At 39.9% G+C, this 27,199-nt stretch overlaps 1 pseudogene; it reads right to left on the reverse strand.

Moving 5' to 3' along the window:
• Positions 1-15,693: 15,693 nt before the first annotated feature.
• On the reverse strand, positions 15,694-16,128 carry LOC101722688 (small ribosomal subunit protein eS19 pseudogene; annotated as a pseudogene).
• Positions 16,129-27,199: the final 11,071 nt, after the last annotated feature.

The raw sequence follows: 27,199 nt of genomic DNA on the forward strand, positions 1-27,199 counted from the left end.
TCAAGAAGGATCTGGTTTTTAGTAGCAAAATCCAGAAACTAGAAAGAAAAAAAGGTTTCTCATAATCTTCAAAGCAGGGCTTTCACATCAAAGATCCAAGTTGAGAGAACTAAATAGTTTTCACAGTAAGTATATAGACAATGCAGGATATAAGGGAAGAGCAGTATCCCAGAAAACTGGAAAGGGATAAAGCTTGTTCCCAGCTATTGGGAGTTTTTTTCCCTTAAATTCTTTTATTGGTACATTTTAGGTATACAACACATTTACATTTCTCATTGGGAACCTGTAGCTGTACATGATATATCTTGGTTCTTATTTTTCCCCATTCCCTACTCTCCCTTCACCCCCTCCACCCTTCCCTATTTATAAAGACTTTGTTCCCTTTTTTCCACTTCTCATAATTTTTCTTTTCCCTTCTTTCCTTTCCCCTACCCCTCCCACTTTCCCTACCCCTTTGGACCTTCTTCCTATTTTGCATTATCAATTATTCATTTTAATCATTGGTACATTTTAGGTATACAATATAATGGCATTCATCACTGGAAATTTACACCTTTACATAACCTCTCTTGGTTCTTATTTTTCCCCATTCCCCTGCCCCCCTTTCAACCTCTCCATCCCTCCCTATTTACAAAGACTTTGTTTCCATTTTTTCATTTTCTCATATTAATTCCATTCCCTTCTTTCCTTTCCCCTACCCCTACCACTTCTCCTTCCCCTTTGCCCCTTTTCTTCCTATTTCACATTATACCTTTTAGTCCTCATTTACACTTTCAGTTTCTCACACTAGAGAAACTATTTGGTATTTACACATGTGTGTCCTATGTATTTCACTTAAGAGTATCACCTCAATGTGCATCCATTTAGCTATAAATGTCTCTAATTTCTTATTTTTTATGGCTCAGTAGTTCTCCATTTAAAAAAAAAAAACACATTTTCTTTACCCAGTCTCCAGTTGATGGGCATTTGGGCTGCTTCCAAGTTTTAGCTATTACAAATTTTGCTGCTATGAACATGGGTGCACATATTTCACTGTGGTATGATTCTTTTAATTCTTTGGGGAAGATACCCAGTAGGGGAATAGCTGGGTCCTATGGGACTTCCAGTCCTAGTTCTGTGAGGCATCTCCATACTGATTTCTATAGTGGTTGCCCGAGTCTACACTCCCACCAGCAGTGGAGACACATAAGCAAGTCTCAGAACCAGACTTCCAGATCACCTACAGCAACTCCAAAGGGAAATGAGATGGAACACTGTGATACTCAACCACCTGGACTCCCTGAACTGGCAACAAAAGAGGATCTGGAAAAAATGAAATCAGAAATAATTTCTCAGATAACAGCAGATATTGTGCTCATAGTGCAAGATTAATAAATCTAGAGAGGAGTCAAGGAATATGATGGAATCCCAATATTGGGAACTTTTGAAAAACACGGGAATGGGGAATAATTGAGATTAGGAAAATGGAAGATGGAGAAGAAAGCCATTTTCAGTTAGTTTGGGGAACCCTAAAACTTGAGTGGCCTGTACATTCTCTGGTTAGTCACCATCTTGCATCTTGTCCAATGCCAATAGAAGGTGACAGCAGATGTGAAAAAATGAGAGTGTAGCATGCTTAGGCAGTGATACCAGAGAAGCAGTATGCAGCTGAGAGTCGAAAGCCAAGGTCCTGCCAAGGAGTTTCCATTGTTGTAAGATAAGGGAACCCCACACTAGACACTAGGTGTAAGCAGTCCAAAGCTTAGAGCCAAATGGTAGATAAGGCTTTTACTCAAAGGAAGGTGACATCAAGGAGAGGCAAGATAGGATGGGAGGCAAAGGCTGGAATTCTCATGCATTGCCCTTGACAAGAAACCAGACCATAAGCTCATCAGGCACAGGGACACTAGAAGAGCAGATTCAGGGACTCCAAAGACACTTCTCCTTCTGTACAATGTGCTAATACATGCATATACTTCCCTCAGCTCCCGGCTATCAACCTGGGAAAAGATGTACAACCACAACCACAAAAAAGAAAGAAGAAGAGAGAAAAGAAAGGAAGAGGGAAAGATAGATCCATAACAACAACAAAGATCTCTTCCATTTTCTGACATACATAATTCTATGAAAAAAATGAATAATTCTTAAGTGCAAACTTCTAAGTGTAAAGCAAATAACTACATCCATCTTATTCAACCCTGTTGCTTCCTGCTTTCTACCTGTTGACTTTGAATTGGCAGTGTCTCTTCTGGGATCTGCCCTAGAGTTCTCCTTCCTTCTGGGACCTGGGCTGATCAACTTAACTCATGATACAGGGCAGCAGCGGGAGCACAGGCACAATGACAGTATGGTTCTTAAATCTCTGTGTGTAATTTGCACACTGACACCACACTTCAGATGTCATTGTCCAAAAATGGTCAAGTCTGATGTCAATGAGGATGGTGAACACTTCACAAGTCACAGGGCAACAGGAAGCTTTGCCTCATACCCTTTCAGGGAGGAAGAAATGAGTAGTTGGGAACAATCATATAAATTACTACTGGAGACCAGAGAGATAGGATAGATGTGAGATTACCCTACTTTTGTAGGCCTTATAAGAGAGTTTGAATTTAAAGTGATCAAACTGGAATTCCAAATAGACAAATTAGCTGCAAGTTTACTACCAGATAAACAGGAAGGATTAAATCAATCTTAAACCCCACCACTGATACAATGCTACCTGTTTTCAGCAAAAACAAGATTTCTCAATAAAGTTGTTTCTGCTATACTTCCAAGTGATACATGTAAAATTAAAATCTACTACAGCTTCATGGAGGGAAAAAAAAGGCTCAGAAATAGCTGAGGTGAAAAGTTGTAGAGGGTGCAAAGGGGAAGCCAAAAGGTGAAAAAATGCACAATCACATCTTCATTTTATTAATTAAAGGTGAACATATAATAGAAAGATGTTAAGTCGTTCCAATTAAGTATCAGAATTTGCTTTCATTTTTACCAACAATTTATCTTTATCTACTACACTGAATTAAACTTTTGGAAACCAGAACTTTACACTTCAGATATTGAAAAAATTCTTAGGGGTTAGCATGGGAACTCAATTGATAAACTTGGAAACATCATGGAGAAAAGAAGTATCTGACCAATCAAACCGGACAAAACCCCAGAAAAGGGCTTTGCAGAAAGAGAGAAAAGATATATTGCAAAGTCTACAGGCTGAAGGAGAGACTCCTCACCTGGGAATACATGATTCCAATGGTTCTCAGTCCAGACTACTACACCAGGTGAGAACTATTCCAGACGAAGCAGTGGAACAGAGGTAGCAGCATCTTCTTGGTGGTTCAAGGTTCACTCAGAGCTAAGAACAACTGTGTTACTAACACAGCTTAGGTGGCCACCCACTGCCAGATAAAGAAGGCCTGTCAGGTGCCTTCCAACTCCACTATTCCATGATCCATGAAAATGAAGTCCTAAATAGTATGATGCAGAGTCTTTAAGTCATCCATGTAATGGAAGGCACACTATTTGTATTCAAAAGCTCTGAGTTTCTAATTCATTGTACTTCCACTGAGCGCAAACTAACACAGGAAAGTAGGCTAATAAAAGTAGGCTAATCTCACATCTATTCTAGACAGAGTCACACAAAGAAGGATACAAATACAATAGGAAAAGCAAGAGCTTTGAACACAAGCCCTCCCTCTGTAATTTATCAGCTGTGTGTCCTCAGGCAACTTGCTTAAATTCTCCAAATTTGAATTTCATTACCTACAAATTAAGGATAATAATACCTGTCTTGCAGGTAGGACCATCTACATAATTTATGGCCCAATACAAAATGAAAAATTACTAATACTTTTTATAATGAGGAGTTTTTTCTTAATTACTAATAATTTTGTGATGTGAACCACTTGGGAGTCAAGAGGATGTGGAGCTCTTCCAAGCTGGGGACTTTGTTCAGCTACATAGTTTACACACCCTTGAAGCCATCTCTGCTTTCAGAGTTGTTAATGAGAAACCTATCATTGTGCTCTTGTAAGTATTCAAAGGTGTCCATTATAAGGATAAATGCTAGTTTATTTTTTTTTTCTTATCAGATACTTCTCTTTGACATTTTACATCTCTTTTGTCATTAAAATGAAAAAGACCTAATGTACAAATAATATCTTCTGGAATATCTGACAGAATAAAACTTAAATTGATTTTTGAGATGGAAAGTAATAGCTAACTTTTTTAAAGTCAGAACTAGTACCCAAACAGCATAGCTTCACAAAGGAAAGTCATTCGGAATCCCAAAGAACAGTGACCAGAGACAATTTACTAAAATGGCCCTCCACTTAGGCTGATGACTCAGTGGGAGAAGAGCAATTGATTTTAGGCTTACATAAATGCATACTTCAAAAAGGTAAAGAATATTTTTAAATGTATTTTTATTTCTCAAAAAAAGGAGAAAACTAAATATTCCTAACAAACATTTGTTGAATAGCTACCACAGTGTGAGTTCAGCCACACCAGCAAAATTGGATTCTGGCCTTCAGGTTGTTTACTATCCATAAACTCCCACCCAGGCTCCCATTGTCACTGATCAGGCCAACTACAATATATGCATCTTCAAGCTACCTCCCTCTCAATTCATTCCTTAAACTGTAACCAGAGTAATTATTCTAAACCTATCACTCATCTGTTTAAAGTCTTTCTTTGGCTCCACAATGACCTGAGAATAATCTCCAAATGGCTTTACATGGCAGAGGGCCACCATGTGGTCCTCTTGACCCTCTCCACCTCCATTTTCACTCTTTAGTACATTGTTTCTGCTCTTTTCGATTCCACAGACATGTAGATCTCTGTTAGTTCGGGCCCTCAAAGAAACAGATCCAAGATGGATGTAGGTGGATGTATTAGTCAGGAGTATCCAGAGAAACAGAACCAATACAATAGATAAGAGAACATTTATTATGAGAACGGACTCATATGATTATAGAGGCAGATAAGTTCCATGAACAGGAAACCTGGTGATATTATTCAGTCTGAGTCCAAAGGCCTGAAAACTAGGCTTTCTGTTGGTAGAATGTATGAGGGAAGGAGAAGATGGGTGATCAAGCTGGCACAGAAGAGAGTGAATTCAACCTTCCTCCATCAACAGATCACTGATACCCACACACATCAGTGAGTGCAATCTTCTTTACTCAGTCTACCAATTCAAATGATATTCATTTCCAGAAATACACAGATACACCCATAAATAACACTTTGTCAGCTATCTGGGCATCCCTTAGTTTAGTCAACCTGACATAAAATTAACTATCACAATGTACAGGAAATTTATTAGGGAAATACTTGAGATGGCTAAATGATAAATATAAGGAAGCAGGAGTAGCCAGAGAGAGACTTCAGATTTTAATGTAGGTCTGACATCTATGAAAGAATAAAGAAAAGGAAAGAAGATTGGGTAGAAAAAGTTTCAGGCTTCAGAATAGCTCTAAGAATGTCTTGGCCAAGACTATGGAGAGCCCTTGAGACAAAATTAGCCATTAGAGGAGTCCCATATTCCACAGAGATGGGTCTGTACCATATCTCCACTAGGGTCAGAAACTACCTTGTGACATCCCAAAGAATATGTGGCCTTGACATAAACTCAGCAGTGGATCAGAGATGGGATAGTGGGACCATCAGTCAACCATGCTTCTGCACCAGGAGATATGATTAGTATATTTACCGACAAAGTCCACATATTTTGCCTCACAGATCTATTTCTTTATGCCAGTTCAGGAAGCAGCTCCTCTGTAGTTCTCATAGGGCTTCTTCCTGGGGGAAACTTGCAGGTTAGAGAAATAATGTATGATTGCCATTACTGTAGCTAATTTGGGCTCCCCAACTGATATCACCCTTGCCTTGCTTCTCTATTGATTTTATTTTTCCTTCAGGAAAGCCAAAGCTGGCTTTCCTGGTGGCAAGGAGAATCTTTAGACCACAGAGCAGGTCCAATACATGTGGGAAAAAAACAGATTGGGTAGAAAATTCTCAGACTCTGAAATTCTACAAAAATCTCGCCAGAATCCTAGAGAGCTCCTAAGCCCAAGTTACCCAAAAGGGAAGTCATACATCCTATTGGAATGGCTTGCATTCATGGCCCCACCATGCTCGGTTATTAGCTGGCAGCCAGCTGGAGGAGCGTGGCCTTGGATGAACACTGTGATAGATTCAGAAGAGAGACAGCTAAGGCTGTCAGTCAATTCTGCTTCCTGTAGGAGGAGATCTAGCAGTGCTTTTTCACAACTGCTATATCAGGTTGTCACATCAGACTCACAAGAATCAGAGATCTTACTCAATATCAAGCATCATCATTAATTTCAGGGACACAAATAATCACATAGCACAGCCAAAGGAAGAAGAAATGTGCACCTCCAACACAACTTCTTGTCACGTCTGGGAGAGGAGTGTATATCACACCACACCATACCATGCCACCTCACACCATGCCACACCACTGCTCTGCTGGAAGAGGCAGTTACGGGGATCCTGCCAGGATCATAAACTCTCAGCTTCAGTAATGAATTAAAGAGACAGAGTTTAATATAAAAGATGGTGGTTTATTTGGGGAAAAAAAGATGGGTAAAAAAGAAAGATAGCTATTCTGGAAAAGTAGGGAGCATCAGAAGTGAATACCTGAGAATTTTTGTCCTCGGCTCCTTTTTATTTAGGACTAGTGATTTTTCCCACTCCCCGTGTAGGTACCTAGAAGTTGTCAACACCTGATCGACTCTCTGGCTGTCTTTGATCCTAACCTGAGCACCTCTATCTACATTTCTTCTGCCCATTTGATTTGATTTCTTCCTGTCCTTTTGTGATGGATGGGGTAGGCTTGTAGAGAGGTAACTTAGAGTTAATGATTAAGTAAAGGGGACATGTGTGTTTTATATATGAAGTAAGAGTCCTTAGATGGCTGCCCCATATCTCCTTTGCATTGAGGGGGCTGGTTACCCTGGCCTTTCATGTTCCTGGCTACATCCCTGTTTTGCCTGTGACTCTTCTCACTAAATTCTTATGTTAATTAGAATTACCTGTTAATTAGAGTTACCTAGTGATTCTCAGATCTGGTTTCCCTCTCCTCTTTACCTTTGTCTTTCTAATTGCTACAGTCTAACTGCAGAGGCAAAAGCTGCCTTTAGTAAGATTTCCTATTAATTTCTTTAATAAAGATTGATGAGATCCTATTTTATCCTTTTTCCTGCCTATGACCCCCTGTCCCTACCTTCTCATGTATGTCCCGACAGCATCAGGATATCATGTGGTACAAATTACATAGAGGGTGTCTAAAATATATATACAATCATTTTTAGGTCTACTGTCAGTCTTTTCTAAACCCTCTAACTCTTCTTTGTGCCTGACATGCATAGCCCCTTCCTTATTCTAACTACTACATCCTTATTCTTTGGACTTCAACTTACCCATCACTTCCTTCTATAACTCCCTACACTTGGTTATTTGTCTCCATTATGTGCTAAAATGGACCTGCTATACTTCCTTAACTATAGAACATATATCTTTTATAATCATTGCTTTGTTTGGTCTGTCTGAGCTGACAGAAAAGGAGATAAAAAGTTTCTAGTCTCTTCACAAGATGATGAGAGAGAGACCCAGACAGAGAGAGATCCTGTGTCTGTTTTTCACCCTGGTGTGTCCGATGACAATCATGATAGTGACATGTGGCTACATTCAGTAAATATCCACTTAATGTATTATGGGCAAAGTTTAATGGGTCATGGAAGAAGGAACCAATGGTCATGACTGCAAAGAAATGGTAGGACTGCCCTGGGAGAAGGTCAAAGGAGTGAAGTAGGAGGACCAGTGGGGTGTGCCAGTAAAAGAATTTACCAACAAACAAGGAGTGAAGAAGACAAGAGTTGATTTAGATCAGGATTAGGATAGCGGCCAAGGGGGACAGCAGATGCAGTCAGGGTAAGAGATTTCAGGGTTTTATTAGGGTTTGAGAATAAGAAGAAAGGGTCTATCCACCTGCCTCACAAGCGCAAGGTCCCGAGTTCGATCCCTGATAACAAAAGAAGAAGAAGAAGAAGAAGAAGAAGAAGAAGAAGAAGAAGAAGAAGAAGAAGAAGAAGAAGAAGAAGAGGAGGAGGAGGAGGAGGAGGAGGAGGAGGAGGAGGAGGAGGAGGAGGAGGAGGAGGAGGAGGAGGAGGAGGAGGAAGATGAAGGGGTCTAGGCCGCACATATGATTATCTAAAGAATGTCCTTTTCCTTGGGGCCAGGGATTAAGCTCAGCGGCACTGTGCCAGCCTTGCAAGCCCAAGGTCCTGAGTTCTATCCCCCCAACTCCCATACCCCAAAAGAAGAATGTCCTTTTCCTTTCTGATATCCTGGGATTACTTACATTGAATTTAAAATTGTATGTTAACAATTGCAATTCCTACAAGGCCACCATACTCTACCCCTGCTCTCACTCTCTACTTTTACCTTTAGATAGGGAGATTGTAAGGAGGTCTATGTATATCTTTTAGAGGAGATGAACTCTTTGGAAGGAAGGAATGGGCCTTAGATCAAAAGTTTTTTTGCTTATGACCACTTATCAAGAGCAGGATATCTCTACTTGAAGTTCCTTTGTTAAGGAATTTAATCAGAATTCAACTGTTAAGGGTTTTAAAACTTTTCTTTAACAATGGGTAGTTATATGAGTGTTTTCATCATGACACTGAAAATACTAAGACTGAATTTACCTAGTGGTAGGCTCCAAATCTCACAAACTGTGACTTTCAGTCTAGTCTACTCTGACTTCTGTTGACAAGAGCAGATACCAAGACAGAATAAATGTCAATGGGAGGCAAATTCCATTTCTTTCTCCAAAGAGGAGAAAATGTTTTAAGCCTTAAATTCTGGAAAACAAATTAATTTCACAAGTGGTACATTTGATTTCTAAGAACTCCAGTCAAGATAAGACAGGAACAAAAGTGAAAACTACCAAAGAGCATATGAAGTTTACCTGGTATATCTTTTTGTCTTTCCTTTACATAAGCATTTAGAAAATGAATGATTTTAGCCCAAAGAGCATTATTGCTTCCCACTCTTTGTTAAGAATTCCTTCTTCATCAAAATACCAAGAGCAATGAAACCATAATAACCAGCATCTAATCTTTTTAAAGTTAAATTTATGGATCCTGTCATGATCATTAAGGACATTACTTACCTAAGCAAAACAGGAAACAAACAGAATGTCCAGGGGCATGTGCCTCTGATAAAGCACAGCCGGTAATATCACAGTACAGAAGCCATTAAGAAGGTCAAGTTCCTTCCCAATTCATCAACAGACACATCACAGCAAGAATTCTCCCTGATCCATCCTTGCCTAGACTCTTGAAGTGAATTTCTATAGTCTCCAGTTTCATTCTTGCTCCTGCTTCACTCTGAGGAAAAGAAATGGATTCACAGGATCCTCTTGGGTGGAAGAGTTCTAGAAATAAATACAATCAGGAAGAGATTCCCACAACTCCATCCCACAACTCCTTCCTTCTGCTACCTTCCCTCTCGAATCCCAAGCCCCTAGGCTGTGTGCTTATCTGCCTGCTGGTCAGCCAGGAAGACAGACTAATCAAAGGAGATGGCCCCAGAAGCCCAAGTTAACCCAGCCTTCAGCTTAAGTGAGACTGACATCTGCACAGCTTGAGACCCAGAGAAAAGAATGCCTCTGTTCTCCAGAAAACTCTCTGTCCCTCCCTCCCTCCCTCCCCCCCTTCTTCCTTTTTCCCTCTCCTCTGTCCCTTCTCTCTTCTCTCCTCTCAGGTCCCCTCTCCCCCTCCCCTCCCTCCCCTCTCCTCTCTTCTTTCTCCTCTCTCTCTCCCCTCTCTCCCTCTGGCATTTATACTATCCGCACAATTTCCTTCTTAGCAAATAGAAAATTCTATCCTTACAGTTTCCTTCTAAGAGAGGCAAGTGTTACAGAAGTCACAGTCTTGGGTGGCACAGAAACATAAAAATATTTTCTGTACAAGCCCACACCATCCTTGGTCCTTCTCAAGCTGCCATCCTCCAATTTCATATTTATTCTCCAACTTTCATCAGCAACTTTAGGTGTTAGTTCTTGAGCCTCCTTTAAGTTCTGCTGTCATCCTAGAGCAGTGACAGTGAACCTTTTAGAGTTTTCAATGATTCAAAGACCCCATGGTGGCACATGTGCCATAGGTTCACCACCTCTGTCCTAGAGTATTCTCACATCCATGTAGACAAATAATGGGGGAGTGAGAAGGTCTGATACTCACCAAGATTGAAGTAACCAGCATGAAGTCAGGAGCAAGTCTGGAAAACAGAAGTCACTCTAGCTATACATTCCAAGAAAAGATAGGAAATTTATTGCTGAAAACTTCAGCCTAAAACACAGACTTGTATACTTTACAAGAAGCCTACTGAGCAGTTACTTCTCACTCCACATGTTCATCTGCCTTCAGAGCCACATGAAAGAAAAATGGCCACTCTGCTTCTGCTACCCAGACTCCTGTCACTGGTGGCTCTAACCCAGCCTCAGGATAGGAAAGGAAGGATTCTGGAGAATCCTGCTTCTCTTAATTGCTAAAGAGACCTTACATAGGGATGGGGCTGATTCTAATTTCACAACAGGCAATTTAGTACAAAGGGTAGAACCCTGGTTTTTCTCTATGTATTCCTAAATATAAAAACATTTATGATGGAAAATATCTTTCACCCATGGCTTTTGCTTTTCTTCTTCTCAAGTGATGACCCCTTGGAACCATTTCCTAGAGGAAATTGATATCATTATATATTTGGTAATTCTGATCAGAAAGTCTTCTGCTTTCTTTTTGAGCAAAATAAATACTCATAGATGATAATAGCCCCAAACCATTCTTAAATACAAATTAAAATGTTGAGTATAAATTCACAAACATAATGGAGCAGCTATTTGAATATTTGCAGAAGTGGTTCCACTGCTGCATGTTCTGGGACCCCATTCTGGATCATTTTCATTAAGAAAGTGTTTCCCCTGGAATCATGAAATTCAAGCTATGAATATCAAATATCCTTTGATGTTTTAGGTTTTCATGATTGAAAAATTCTGTGCTTTTTCTGCTACATTAAATAAAAATGGAAAAGTAAAATCGTTGAATAAATGGTGGCATGAAATTTCTTTTAACTCAGCATGAACCCACAGAAACCCAGAAACATGAAAAGTTCAGCAGTTTAAAAAGAAACTGACCCCATTAATGAGAACCTGAAAAAGTCTGGCTAACTTGAAATTAACCTTTTACATCTTGCAAGGTAGAAACATACATATAGGACCTGCTTTAAAAACTTAGTATTAACTGCATGGGATGTTTTTTAAATCAATATATAAAAAGCATACCATAGAAACACAGATGGTATCTTGCTGCAGTACAGCACTTACTAAACAATGGCACAGTAGAAATCCAAGAGAGCAATTACAAGTGTGCCATGAAAGCAGGGGTGGGATTATTGTAGATATGTGGGATATGTAGATATGTAAGTTATCTTTTAGGCAGTTAGACAGGGCCTCCCATAAGGCACCAGCCCTCCAGGAGCCAACATGGAGAACAGTTGAGGCACATTCACTGGTTAGCATTATAAAAAGAACAGGCACTACTTCCCCTAGAGATGGATAGCAGTGATTGATATTCTAAATGGGAAATTCCTTGTATTTGACTTTTCTTCCCATCTGATCCCCATTTAATCAATATTACCTGGGTGATTGTACTTATAATCTTATTGATTGGTCATGGTTTTGTCCCACCTCATGCCCATCTTGTAAATTTCCATTGGGTCTTATAGTTTTGTCCCTCTTTGTACCGACCTTACGACATGGCTTTGCTGTATAAAATATCTTTGGAAAGTGGGGTGGGCAGGCAACCCACTTTCCAGTCTTTCTTCTGTCTCTCTTAGGCAGAATCTTTCTTTCTCCCAATAAATTTTTCCTACTCTTAACCTCCGTTGTTCCTAGAATTCATTCTTTGATTTTAGAGAACACAAACTCTAGTTTCAGATACCTAGCAGGTTTGGGAGCTGCATCTCTTCCCCTATATCAGGATGAAGTAGATTCATAAAGTACATAGAATATTTAAAAAGTCAGCTGTCAGATGACGTGATATACTGTAATTGGAAAACTAGAGCCAAAGACATAATCAAATCTGTGAAGAGCCTTCAAATTTCACATTCAGTACATATAGTTGGCCCTAGAAAGAAAGAAGAAATTACCCCTACCTGACCTCTACTTCTCACTGCTCACCTCAGATAGTAGTAGCCACTCTTTTCTGGGGACAATAATTAGAGCTCTTTCCTGCACTTCTGCACATTCTGATTTTCCTGTGAAGCACATTCCCCTTTTTTCTAAATGAGAAAGTTCGTTGTAAGATGCGGCCAATAGAGGCATCATTCAGTCCAACAAGTGTATGTTGGATTTTGAGGGCATAAGTTAAATAAAATTCCATTTTATTTCAGAAGAGAAGAAAGAGCCCAAATTACTACTTGTCTAGAATCCTGCCCTTCTTCTAAGAACAGTAACTTCTTACAGCATCTGGAAAATGCTCTTCCCCCCTGCTCTACCACATGGATCAAGTGGGCACTGCCGTGGTTCACCTACTCTCACACGCCCTAGGCAGTCACTTAATCCAGGGCTAGCACAAATCAGCCAAAGATGTTGCCCTGGCCTCTCTTCCCAAAAGTAAAAAGTCAGTCCTATTTTGAGAATAGAAATTATCAGGTATACTTCTTAAACTGTCAATGGTCATGTTTCCCAAAACATTCAAGAAAGTTTGTGAGAGAAAATAAAAGTAGCCACAGTAAAACTGAGGAAAAATTGGTACAGAAAAAATAAAAACATGCTGTTATGAAACCTTAGCATGGTGTGTCTGTGTGTGTGTGTGTGTGTGTGTGTGTGTGTGTGTGTGTGTAAGGCAGTATGGAAGTATAGAATGTGTAGTTTTAAAATAGGCTTGCAATGGGCATAAAAGTCCTTTCCTAGGCTAGGACTTACCTTATCTTAATGAAAAATGAAGGCGTTCATTAAGAGCTTAATCACAGAATCCCACGTCTCTTCATTTAACAAAGCCCAATTCTAGAGTAAAATCCCGTAAGGCTAAACAGGTGATTCCTGGTGTCCCTCTCCCTTTTCCCCCTTAGATCCCCTTTATATCCTGACTCAGAAATAGACACAAACCCTTTCCCTTATACATTAAGCAAAGCTTTGATGACAACTCACTTTATTCTAAAGTAGAACAGAAAGAAATTTAACATAAAGAAACATTAGGGTCATTGTCACCTAAGCATACAACCCACGAATTTCAGACAGTTCCATTGAAGCTTTGCCCTGAGTCTTAGAGGTGCTGGTACCTCTCTGAGATATCCACAGCGAGGACACTAGAAGTGTCAAAACCACCTCCCAGCTTCAGTGCTGGTTTTAGCAAAAGAATTAAACTCCATCAACACCTTCATGGGCAGAAGCAAATGAGCCACATTTCAACTAAAGTATTTCATCTTTGTGTGTGTGTGTGTGTGTGTTTCTAATGTGAGAGTTATGTTTCTCCTTGTGTAACTGACATCAGTAAGACACCGTCAACAGCCTTCCACAAAATGTAGGAGTATTTTAACCCACAAAGCTAGCGAGTTTAAGGACTATTGTATGCATTTAACAAAAGTTACTCACATCAAATGACAGAGCCCTAGTTCTTGAATAAGAGAATTCTGAGGTGGGGTAGAGGGACTTTAGGTATGAAGAGATAAAGATATAATCCCATGAAGATAGGCATTTAATCCCATGAAAGATAAAGATGAAATGAAAGATATTTGGAGCATATTTAAGTGACATAATTCACAGGACTTGGTGATAAATAAGATAAAAAAGAAAGGATTCTAGAAGAATTCCCAAATATTGACTTTTAAAAAAAACTAGATAGATAACAGGCCCATTACCCAATAGAAGAGAACGAGAAAGCAAAACAGATAAGGAGAAGAAGAGGATGAGTTCCATTGTGGATATGTTTTATGCCAGTCACTGATGAAACAAGTAAGTGGAGATGTTCTGGGTAGTTGGAATATGAGTAAGGACTGAGAACTATAGCAGTAAGGCCAATCCAATAAAGATTAACAAGAGCACAAGTGCTGACCAGCTGTCTTAGGTTTGTTCAACTTACTACGACCAGGAAAAACATGCACCATGAGAAATCTTGGGGCATCCAGATCAGAGGGAATAGACAGGGACTTTTTGTAGGATTGGGGCTTGCTATTAATGATTTTTGCAGTGGAACTAGGAGAAAGGGAGACCCACTCTGGAACTGGACAACTCAGCTGTATTTGTTCAGAAGACAGAAGAGATGGGGAAGAGCTTGGGAGTCACTGGGAGGGAAGCACTCATCACTCAAAACAGAGGGGATGTGACACTGGGAGAAGTAATACTTGCTGTCGGTTTTGCAATTAGCTCTACATATGTGCCTATTAAACGAAGCCAAATTATTAACAGGGCTCATATCAATTCTCTCAGCCCTGAGTATATATTTGGTTTTCTAGATCTTTAGGTATTAGTTTATAATCAGTAAACTGGCAGTAGTTTAGGTGTCCAGTAACAGTTCTAAGGATAGGGCACTTTAGTCTACCTTATTCTCACTTAAGCCTTTGCCTAGAGCAATTTATGTTTTCTTAAGCTGAAGTGCATGCAAACACAGCTTCAATCCATCTTCCAACCCACCATCATTCTCCTTTTTCTGGATCAAAATGCTACTTCTATATAGAAGTTCTGAGATTGAAAAGAAATTAGTATTTTTAAAAATAATAATAGAGTCTGAGAATACCCTAGAAAAAAATGGGTAGAGAAGTAGAAAAAAATGTGTAATGTTGTGAATACAAAGGGGAAACATCTTAAAAGGACAGATTAGTCAATAGAACCAGATGGTGCAAAAATATAAACAAAGAAAATACCCACTGAATGGGTCACTTAGGAAGTGATTTCATGAAACAGACAAAAGCTAGATTTCTGTGGAAAGTGAATAAAAGACTCCTTATGTAGACCATACTGTCAAGGGCAGTTCTGTAATGCAAAAAAGAAACAGCAGCAGTTAGCAATGGGCAAAAATTCAGAAAAGATTTTTTGTTTATATCTTCAAACAAAGGACAGCTGAACATTTTTAAAGGTCAAATGGAAAAGAGTTCATAGAGAGCAGAGAGTGAAGATCCAGGGGAGAGGAATAATGAACAATGCAAGTTCTGGAGATGAGGGAAGGGCACAGGTGGAAGGCACACATTTGTTGAGTCCAAAGAAAAGGATGGAAGATACAGTATCTGATGTGAATAGATGGGAGGAACTTGAAAGTTTTCGCTGGTTAGCCTCATAAGCTCCCTGTAGAAGAATGAGCCAGTTTATGTGCTGGCCCTGGAATTTCGGTTTGAAATAATTTCTCAGGAAAGTAAGATGTTACACATATTATGACCCTATAATTGTTACTGTGATAGTGCCAGGCTGGAAACACATCAGCTCACAGGACCAGCACCAGGCTCCAGTGGCCTCCCTTACCAGGCCAGTCCCTCTGCCACTCTCTGGCTCACGTGTCTCTTGGTTCAGTTTCCTGGCTCTTCTCCACGGTTGCAAAGCAAAAGCTTCTGCCACCTGGTTCTCCTTCTTTCTGTTGTCCCAGCTTCCAAGTCGATCTTTTTTTTTTTTTTAAATGAATGAGGCTATTTATTAACCCAGCCTTCTTTGTTCTAATGCTTCTTGATGGCAACTGCCACCTGTCTGGTGATTCTGCCCAGATCTCTCTGTTCCTGAGGTGTCAGCTTATGGCCTCCATCTTGGTCTTTTTCTGCAATTTTCAGCTCCTCCAGGGCCTGGAGGACTCAGCGTGCCACACTCTGGGAACCTTGGCTGAAGTGGTTGGTCATGACGCCATTTATTTGACGTCCACCATAGATCTTGATCATGGAGCCAACCCCAGTGCCACCCTGGAGATACAGGTCCCCTGCTGTGGAAGCAGCTTGCATGTAGAACCAGTTGTCTTCTCAGGGATCAAGCTCTTAATGCTTGGCCAGTTTGACTGTATCCACCCATTTGGGGACTTTCAGCTTCCCGGACTTTTGGAGGAAGGCTGCCAGAGCTCTGACAAACTCCTGCTGGTTTACTTCTACGGTAACTCCAGGCATCCTGCAGCCTCCATGCTGCCAGCCAGGGAAAAGGGAACCCAAGTCCATCTTTTTAAAAGTATCCGTGATTCCATAAATCAGACCCTCAGGGGAACAGCCTAGGTTGAGACTGAAGCTGCATGTGGAGAAGGAGAAAGAGGCCAGAATGGCCTTCTCAGAGGACAAAAGCTGCTCTGGCTGACTCAGGCACATGTCTCTGTGCTGTCCCTTGCCATGCACTTTACTTATTTTTTTTTATTTCTAGTTCTGCCCTCATTTTATAATGGGGAAGGTGAGGCTCAGGGAGGTGATATAATTTGTCCGAAGGCAGGCATGCTCCACTTTAAGAACTCAAAGCCTACTCTGCCTGACCACAGAGCCTATGGGCTTAACTACTCCCTGCCCTGGCTCCTGGAGGCCATAGGGTCACTGCAGTCAGAGAACCAGAATGGGGAACTGAGTCACACATGTAAACAGGGACACCTGGCTGGAGAAGTAAGACCACACAGCCGGTGCTCAATAAATATTTGCTGAATAAAAAAATTAAAGGGCTGCTTTCCTTGTGCCCCACACTGCAGAAGCTTTTTCCAGCCCTTTCTCATTCTCCCCACTCCTTTCTTCTCTTGCTTCTGTCCTTCTTACTCCACTCACCCTTTCTTTCCTCTCACCACAGCAGCTCTTGGCACTGCTTTCAAAAGTGTATCTGAACAATGAAAATCCCCAGTTCAGAAATGGACAAAGGACTTAAAAAAACATTTCTCAAAAAAAGATATATAAATGGCCAACAAGTATATAAAAAGATGTTCAACACCACTGTTAGAAATCCACATCAAAAGCACATGTGATATCATCGCACACCCATGAACATGTCTAATAAATAAATATTGATATGATAAAGATTGAGAATATGGGGAGTTTAGAATCCTTGTGTTTTCCTGATTGGAATATAAAATGGTGTGGCTGCTAGGGAAAATGATATGATTCTTTTAAAAGTTAAACGTAGATTTACCATATAATCAAGCAATTCCATTTCTTGATATATACCTAAAAGAAATGAAAGCAGGAATTTGAGGAGATATCCCATGTGCACAGCAATAGGCAAAACACGTTCATTATCATAGCCAAAAGGTGAAAGCAACCCAAGTGTCTAAAAACAAGTGAATGGATAAACAAAATGAAGTATATACATATAATGAAATATTATTCAACCTTAAAAAGGAAGGGAACTATGACACATGGTAAGATGAAATTAGTCAGGAACAAAAGAACAATAATTATGATTCCACTTATATGAACTAACTAGAACAGGCAAATTCATAGGACAGGAAGTAGAATCATGGCTGCTGGGGAATGAGGAAAGAGGAATGGAGAGTTATTGTTTCTTAGGTACAGTTTCAGTTGGAAAAAATGAAAAACTTCTGGAGATGGATGGTAGTAGTCGTTGCATGACAATGTGAATGTAATTAATGCCATTGAACAATACAAATTAAAAGGATTAAAATTTTAAAATAAATAAACAAAAGTGTCACCATCAGAAATAAATGGAAATTTGTAAGTATACTGATTACTACTTACAGAGGTGAACTGGAAGTCTCAGTTTCAGGACAAGTTTATGGAACTAAATCCACCTGTACAAATGCTTCGTAAAGGGGCTTATTACTATAAAAGCAAGATTCAAACACAGAATAGAGAATAGTCAGAGAAACAAAAAAAGAAATTTTCCCTCTCTTAGGCATTCCCAAAAGATATTTATCTGCCACATATAACGTAGATAGAAGGAGAAAAGGTAAAAGAAAGATGTTCTCAGAGATTTTTTTCTCTTTTTTTGTCTGATTAGAATGTTGGTTTCTTGAGAAGGGCAGCCTTAGTACTCGTGTATCCTAGCCAGATCCTGGAATCTGGTGGATTTGATAAGGCCCAAATGATGATCCTTCCTGACATAACTGATGTGTGTTGAAATACTAACACAGAAGTTGACAGCATACCCAATAACACCAATAAAGCCAAGCCTTTCCACTGGGCAAGCGACAGTATAGAAAAGAGGAATTTACCAAAGAAGAAAAGGAACTGATCCACATTGCAGCAGCTCAATGAGTGCTCCCTGTCCCCACGTGCACCCTTTGATGTGTAGACAAACTTAGCCTCAATAATTTGCCCACGTTCACACAATCTATTTATCCTTCAGTCTTTGTCACCAGTCCACTGGTGAAAAGCTGAAAGTAAGGAGTAATGTGACTCTGCCTTGATTTAGGCATTTCCTCTGTTCCAGGAAAGTTTTGCATTAAGTGAAAATTTAAATCATAAAACCTAACTTTGGCATTATCTTCTGTTAGAAAATTGAAGCTCTATTCAATACTAAACCATGATTTTTTAAAATTAGCATTTTTAGACAGTGAAACATGAAATTATCCTTGAAAATGAGACTTTATTTCTCTTCTCCTATACACCAATTTTTCAAATCACTTTAGGAAGACTAAAGTTTTATGATGAAGTAACACTACGTGAAATAAACTGCCAATGACCATAAATTGGGACAGGATTAAGATGAGTGCCATCAAATGATCCAGAAAGAGAAAAGGAGAGGAAAAGATATGTCTCCTCTCAGAATTTGAATGAAGGACTCACACAGGGAAGTCCAAAGGCAAGCAAATCAAAATCTGCCTGACTCAAGTCATCCTAGCTTGAGCGGGGAGTCACTGTGGGTGGCAGAGTCCCCTGTCAAGAATGCTCTCTGATCCCCAGTCTCCAGCCAGCTCTCCAGCAGGAGACTGTTCAACAGCGTTTCTGGGTTGGAGTCTATTGCCAGAGCCGGCTGTGACCTGTTCACTGCAGTTCCTCTCCCAGCCCCTCACCCAACTCCTTCACTGGGGTGTGAGGTCTCTCAGGGGGGATTTCTGCTTCTATCTCTTGTCCACAGATTTCTGTCTCCCAATATTCCCTACTATGACAGTAGCCTTTGAGATCACTGTACAGATATTGGATAGTAACTTAGCTGTAACAAAGATCCATTGTGAAGTGCAGAGTTCTAAAAACAAAATGCAAAGAGAAGATGTCCAAGATTGGTACAACAGCTTTTGATGGATAATAGAGCTCATATAGACAAAAACTATAAAAGTAATACTAACAAATAATAATTACTTAGCGAGTATTATGTGCCAGGCACTGTGCTAAACACTTTGTTTATGTATTTTATCTTAGTTAATTCTCTCAGCCTCTCTCTGAAGCAGATATTACTGCTATTCCCATTTTACAGATGTGGTAACTGAGCCTTAGCATAGTTAAAGGAAAAAAGGTAGGGGATTCAGAATTCCAACCCAGACCAAGGTCTTAACCTTCATTACACTGCTTCCACATTGATCTTCTACTTAAGATGTCTGCAAAGGCTAAAATTCCCAACCACACCAAAAACAAAACGTTTAAAAATAATTTTTCTGGGAAACCTCAATTCAACAATTATTGATAATTTGCCATATTTGCTTTTTCTGTTATCTATAACTTAGAGACCTGATGATGCCTTATTGGAGGTTTCAACTCCTGAAAGAAAGAATATTATCACAACAGCAATACCACAGTTATGCTTAAGAAAATTAACTGTAATTCCCTAATAGCACTCAAAGTTAGCTAAAAGTTTTCTTTTGGTGTTTATTGAAATTAAACATTTTGTTAAAATCTAGATCTAATCAAAGTTCAAGCATTGCTGTTCTTTTACATCGAATCTTTTTTAATCTCTTTTTTTATGGCATATGCATTTTGGAAAAACCAGGCCTATTGTCTTATAAAACGGCCTGCATTCGAAATTTCTGTGAAACATTTCTAGTGATATTACTAAATTTATGTGCTACCATTTCTTTTTTCTATAAACTAGAAAATAAGCCATAATTAGACTCTTGATTAAATTCAAGTTAAAGATCTTTGGCAGAAACACTGCCGGCATTGCTACATGGAAGCCAGGTGCTGATGCAGTGCAGAACCCAGCCCTTGCTTCCTTGGTCCTCGCTTCTTTGTACCCTTGGTGAAAGAAAACTCAGTCAAGAGATGAACGCTATCCAGAGGTCTAAGTAGGATTGATTGTAAAATACATAGATAAAGAGAGAATTACACATTAAGAGAGAAGGTAGACAGTGCCATGAAGGCAGCTATACTGAGTGTGAGTTTGGATACATTTTTATGCACCCAAGAGTTACTCACTGGGTCTAGGGAACTGATATAGTTATGATGTTTGTTACTATTTTACTTAGAAGTTATTTAGGAATTGCAAAATACCTTACTGTCCTTTTAAGATGATCAGTTTCCTTAGGGGCTTTAATTATATAAGAAACTTGTAAATGATAGTTTTTAATCAGCTCCCAGGCCAAGGCAGGAGGGGCTTTACAGTACATTTCTTTTCCTGATATCCTTGGGCTGTAGGCTATGCCGATCAGGACTGCAGTATGTCTTGTTTTGCAATTAGATGGCCAGGTAGCCAAATATCTAGGAACAGGCACAGTGTTCTTAAGTGTAACTTAAGATCTCATTGTGCTCTGTGGGATCATTTTAGGTCTGAAAACTAACAAATGATTATAAATATATTATACATTGAAGACTTTCTTTAATTAATAGGCAATGCATGCTGTTTTGGAGCCACCCCTTTTGTCCATCAAGCCACTAACATCTAACTATCTGCCTAACAGCATGATGTTGTGTGCTTTGTATTTTATCACATCACCAGAATTATTAGATTGTCCTTTTCTTAATAATAAGGACTGTGATAGCTCAGTAAGGGTAGGGACCAAAAAGATGTTTCCAATTTAAAAGTAAACTTTCCTCCTTAGTAATTAGCAAGAACAGCCCAATTTGGCCAATAGGAGGTTGGCCTGAATATTCTTCTAACACATCCTAATGGGTCTTTGAGCATTTCCCTGACTTTCCTGCTGAATAAAATGATCCAGTTCATTTTTCACTTCTACTGCCCACAAGCTGGAATCAGCCATTTTTCCAGATATTACAAAAATCTGTATTTTTTATATTTCTAAAATAAAAATATAATGGAATATCCTCAAAACAATCAATACCAAGTCATGCCTTTGACAGAGTATGGAAAAATAATTTTCTAGTTCACTAATTAAGGTCCTGGGTGGATTTTTATTATCAAGAAAGTTCAAAGTAATAGATTTTTATCTTAATTAAAACCAAGGTTCTCTAAGGAGTCAAAGGAATGATGGATAGGTAAAAGTAGGACTTTGTTACTTGATCCTCATTGTGGAGAGCCAGACTGAGTTCATGTAGCTTGGGCAATAAAAGCCCAGAGTGTTACTTAATCTGACAGTTTTTCCCAGAAGACATATAAATGAAATTTAATTCAGTAACTTGCTAATTGTTTTTTGCTGTTGCCACTGTTAAATGATGACATATCAATCACATCAGCATTCCTAAATCTTAACAGACTTTTCTTTAATCTACTGTATGCCCAAAGTAGAGGAATCATAAAAACAAAGCAGATCACATTGTCACCAGGGTCCTAGGAGGTTCCTGAACTCACTCTACCCTAAGAATTAAATTGTAGGTTTTCTGAGTCCCATAGAAGAAAAAAAATTCAAGATACATTACTAAGAGGCATAAAGGGACTTATTAGGCAGAAATTTAAAAGCACAAATTCAAAGAAATTGAGTACGTGTCCTAAAGAGAGAGAGAAGCACCATATGATCTGGAGTTGGATATATTTATGGGATCATAGGGGTGTCTTCAAGATGGGTGACCTAGGCTGTGTATTCCTGCTGTCCATCAGGTTACCCATGTGGTGGGCTATGTTAGAATATAAATCATTTATATGTCTTTCAAGCTGAGATATGGTCTTTGAAAAGAAGCCCAATTCCCAGGTGTAAAGGCCAATTCGTAGGTGAAAGGAAATTACCTAGGCATATTGTGTCTTGGGAAAAGAGAAAAAAACAAAATTTAAACCAGTGTTGAGTAACTTTTGTGTCTTGAAGCTGGAGTTGTTCTTAAAGTACAATTTTAAAATTCTAGTTTTCCTTGTCTCCTGACTACCTACCTTTATCTCTTCCATTCTATCCCCTTCACCTCAAAATAAAATTTTACAAATCTCAAGAAACTTCCTAGAAGAAAAAATTTGCTACACTCCTCTTTAAAAATTTACATAAGAGCACCCCACACACACCCAGCACCAAGGAGGTAAGCCTCTCTGGTCACCATACCACTGCCCCCAAGCACCGAGGAACAGAGCCACCTTCAGCACCAAACAGGTGAGCTGCTTGGGCACCAACAGCACCCACTGACCCCCTCACAGCTGTGCCAAGCCATTACCTGGATCCACACCACAGAGTTGCATGGGTCATAAAGGACATTGTTCTGAGCTCCAGAGATAGACCAGAAGTGAACAGAAAGAGAGCCTCTCTGAGGCTCCTTGATGAAAATTGAAGCCCACTGGAAAAGTGAAGAAAATCTCTGCAATAAAGGCACACCAGACCACCTTAGTTGGGGGAGCAGCAGTATGGACCAGAGTGGTGCGGCTGCAAACAGATCCCACTCAGGACTCTGCCCTGACCCCAGAGGCTTTGGCACACCAGGCCAAGCCAAGGGCCCACCTGAAAAAGAGCTGCACATGTGCACAAGCAGCAGACAGAGGACCACCCCAATTCCATCAGTAAGTACACGAAACCCTAGCCAGAAGCATGCTCAAACAACACAGTAACTGGGGTGCACAGTCCCCACCCAAAGGCCCTCCCAGACAACAGGTACAGAGTGCCACTAGCCAGAGGCACACCTAGACACCATCCCAAGTGTGCAAATGCCCCAGCCAGAAGCCCACCCAGACAGCTCAGGTCAGCTCAGGGATCCAGAAGGCCACTATTCTGAACCGAGGAAATAGTGTACTGCTGGGCAGCAGAGAGAAGGCTGCTCAGTGGGTTGCTGAGAATTGAAGACTACAGGGTGAGAAAAAGTTGCCTCAACAAAGGCACAGCAGGCTGCATCTGTTGAAATGAGAAGACATGTAAACAAGTCTCAAAATCATACTTCCAGATTACTTAAGGCAACCCCAGAGGGAAACTAAGTGGAACAATTGGGTACTCAACAACCTGGACTCCCTGAACTGGCAACAAAAGAGGATCTGGAAAAAATGAAATCAGAAATAATTTCTCAGATGACACCAGAGATTGTGTCCATTGTGCAAGACATGATCAATAACTCTAAAGTGGACACAGATAAAAAAATAGAGGAGCTAAGGAACATGATGGAATCCCAACATAGGAAACAAATGGAATCCATAAAGCAGATGCAAACAGATATCCAGGAGATTAAAAACTCCACTGAAAGTTTACACAGCAGAATGAGCCAATGGGAGAACAGAATTTCAGATTTAGAAGATAAGATTGCAATTAGTGACCAGGAAAAGAAATTTTTTTTTCTTTTTTTTGGTATGAGGGATCAAACTCGGGCCCTTGCACTTGCACAGCAGGTGGCAAAACCACTGAGCTAAATCCCCAGCCCAAGAAATTTTTCTTTGAAATTGCAAGGGACCATGAAAAATCAATCCAGCAGCTGCTAGACAACACAAAGAAGAATAATATAAGACTGATCGGAGTCAATGAAGAAATGGGAGAGAATGCAGATGACATTAAAAAAACCGTTCAGAGAAGTAATGGCAGAAAAATTCCCAAGCAAGGAAAACAACTTCACATACATATAACTGAGGCATATGGGACTCCAACTAGCCATGATCAAAAAAAAATCTACACATAGGCATATAATAGTTAAGATTCCAGAAACCCAACAGAAGAACAAAATTCTACAAGCAGTTAAAGAAGCAAATCACATACAACAGAAAGCCCATCAGAATCACAGCAGACTTCTCAACACAAACCCTCAAGGTAAGAAGAGCGTGGAGCAACATATTTCAAGCCCTAAAGAAAAACAGCCTCCAATCCAGATTGATGTACCCTGCAAAACTATCTTTCAAAATGATGGAGAAATAAGATACTTTCATGACAAAGAGAACCTTAGGAACTTCAGGAGTACCAAACCAGCACTCCAAAAAATTTTAGACAATATCCTAGGAAAAAACAATGAGGATCACAACCCAGGAAGCCCAGTAGAATGAATCTGTCAGGCACAACAAGAAATTAAACGCAGAGGTCTGCCCATGCCCTACTGAGGTCCTGAGTTGCACAGAACACACCGAATCAGCCTACTGCAGACAGGCAGGTCTGTGCATGCCCTACCGAGGTCCCCAGTCTTGCAGAATAGGCAAAATCAGCCCGCTGCACACAGGAAGGTCTGTGCATGCCCTACCAAGGTCCTGAGTCACACGGAAGACACCGAATCACCCCGCTGTAGACAGGCAGCCACCTGGTTCCACGCTACAAAGACACAGAGGTCACCAGACCACCAGACCAAGGTACTGAGTCCCGCTGTTCCCGGTCCAGAGGTAGGGGCTTCTGAGCAGTCGTCCCACTGCTCCTGGTCCAGAGGAAGGGGCTTCCCAGTCACCATCACTCCCGCTGCTCCCAGCCCAGAGGAAAGGGCTTTTGGGTCACCATCCCTACCTCTGCTCCCGGCCCCTGTCCCACCTCACCCAGCTCAGAAGAGGTAATCTATGCAGGTGCTAACAGCACTCCACCCCAGTCTAAATGAGAAAACACATAAATAAGTCTCAAAACCAGACTTCCAGATCACCTACAGCAACCCCAAAGGGAAATGAGATGGAACACTCTGATACTCAACAACCTGGACCCACTGAACTGGCAACAAAAGGGGATCTGGAAAAAATGAAATCAGAAATAATTTCTCAGATAACAGGAGAAATTGTGCCCCTAGTGCAAGACATGATTAATAAATCTAGAGAGGAGCTCAGGGACATGATGGAATCCCAACATAAGAAACAAATGGAATCCATAAAACAGATGCAAATAGATTTCCAGGACATGAAAAACTCCATTGAAAGTCTACACAGCAGAATGAGCCAATGTGAGGACAGAATTTCAGATATAGAAGATAAGATTGCAATTAGTGACCAGGAAAAGAAAAATTGCTTCAAAATGATAAGGGAACATGAGAAATCAATCCAGCAGCTGCTAGATGAAGCAAAGAAGAATGACATAAGACTAATTGGGCTCAATGAAGAAACAGGAGAGAGTGCAGATGACATAAAAAAATCTCTTCACAGAAATAATGGCAGAAAACTTCCCAAGCAGGGGAAAAGAGCTTGACATACAGACAAGTGAGGCATATAGGACTCCAAATAGCCTTGATCAAAAAAAATCTACACATAGGCATATAATTGTTAAGATTCCAGAAACTCAACAGAAGAACAAAGTTCTCCAAGCAGTCAGAGAAAAGAAACAAATCACATACAAAGGAAAGCCTATCAGAATCACAGCACACTTCTCAACACAAACCATCAAGGCAAGAAGAGCTTGGAGTGACATATTCCAAGCCCTAAAAGAAAATAGCCTCCAACCCAGATTGATGTACCCTGAAAAACTATCTTTCAAAATGGAGGGAGAAATAAGATACTTGCATGACAAAGAGCACCTTAGGAACTTCATGAATACCAAACCAGCACTCCAAAGAATTTTGCACAATATCCTAGGAACAGACATTGAGGATCACAACCCCAGGAAGCAAAGCAGAATGAACCCATCTGGCATGACAAGAAATTAAATGGAAAGGGGGAGAACCCAACAAAAAGAAAAACTCATGGCAATGACAAGTCAATACATTTCAGTTATAACCATCAACGTTAATGGTCTCAATTCACCAATCAGAAGAAATAGAGTGGCAGAATGGGTCAAGAAGCAAAATCCAACAATATGCTGCATACAAGAAACACACTTAATTCAAAAGGAAACTCATAGACTGAAAGTTAAAGGGTGGAAAACAATACTCCATGCGACAGGAACCTGAAAAAAAGCAGGCGTAGCGATCCTCTTTGCAGATCAAGTAGATTTCAAACCAACACTGATTAAGAGAGATGAAGAAGGACACTACATCCTTGTAAAGGGAAGAATCCAAGAGGAAGAGATGACAATCAAAAATATCTATGCACCAAATGCTAATGCACCCAACTATATAAAACAAATACTAACGGACATGAAAAGTCATATATGCACTAATACAATTGTAGTGGGAGACCTCAACACCCCACTGGCACAAAGAGATAGATCAACTAGACTAAAAATAAGTAATGAAATACTAGAACTCAATCGAACTCTTGAACAAATGAACTTAACAGATGTTCACAGAGTCTTCCACCCCACAAAATCAGAATACACATTTTTCTCAGCTGCACATGGGTCATTCTCCAAAATAGACCACATACTCACACATAGAACATGTTTAAGTAAGTGCAAAGGAATTGAAGTTATCCCCTGTATATTATCAGACCATAGTCCGATGAAATTGGAGATCCATAGCAAAAGAAACTCAAAAAATTTCATAAACACGTGGAAATTGAACAATACACTTCTGAATAACCAATGGGTCACAGAGGAAATTAAAGAAGAAATCAGACAGTTCCTTCAATTAAATGACAATGACAATACAACATATCAGAATCTATGGGACACAATGAAATCAGTCTTATGAGGGAAATTCATAGCAGTGAATACACATATTAGGAAAACAGAATGAGCCCAATTAAACAACCTGATGCTGCACCTCAAGCTTCTAGAAAAAGAAGAGCAGGACAACCCCAGAGCTCATACAAGGGAGGAAATTATAAAGATCAGAGGAGAAATCAATGCAATGGAGACTAAGAGAATGATACAAAAAATCAATGAAGCCAAGAGTTGATTCTTTGAAAGAATCAACAAAATTGACAAACCTTTAGCCAACCTTGTCAGAAAAAGGAAAGAAAAGGCCCCAATCCATGCAATTAGGAATGAAAAGGGTGAAATTACAACAGACACAGCAGAAATCCAGAGGATCATCAATACCTACTTCCAGAACCTATACGCCAATAAGATGGACAACACAGAAGAAATGGACAGATTCCTAGATACATATGAATTACCAAAGTTGAACGAAGAAGACCTAAAAATTCTAAACAACCCAATATCAAGCAATGAAATTGAAAATGTAATTACAAACTTATCAA

Source organism: Heterocephalus glaber, unplaced genomic scaffold (assembly GCF_053883595.1).
Source record: "Heterocephalus glaber isolate CG9 unplaced genomic scaffold, H.glaber_assembly_v1.0 deba00001497, whole genome shotgun sequence".
NCBI lineage: Eukaryota > Metazoa > Chordata > Mammalia > Rodentia > Bathyergidae > Heterocephalus > Heterocephalus glaber.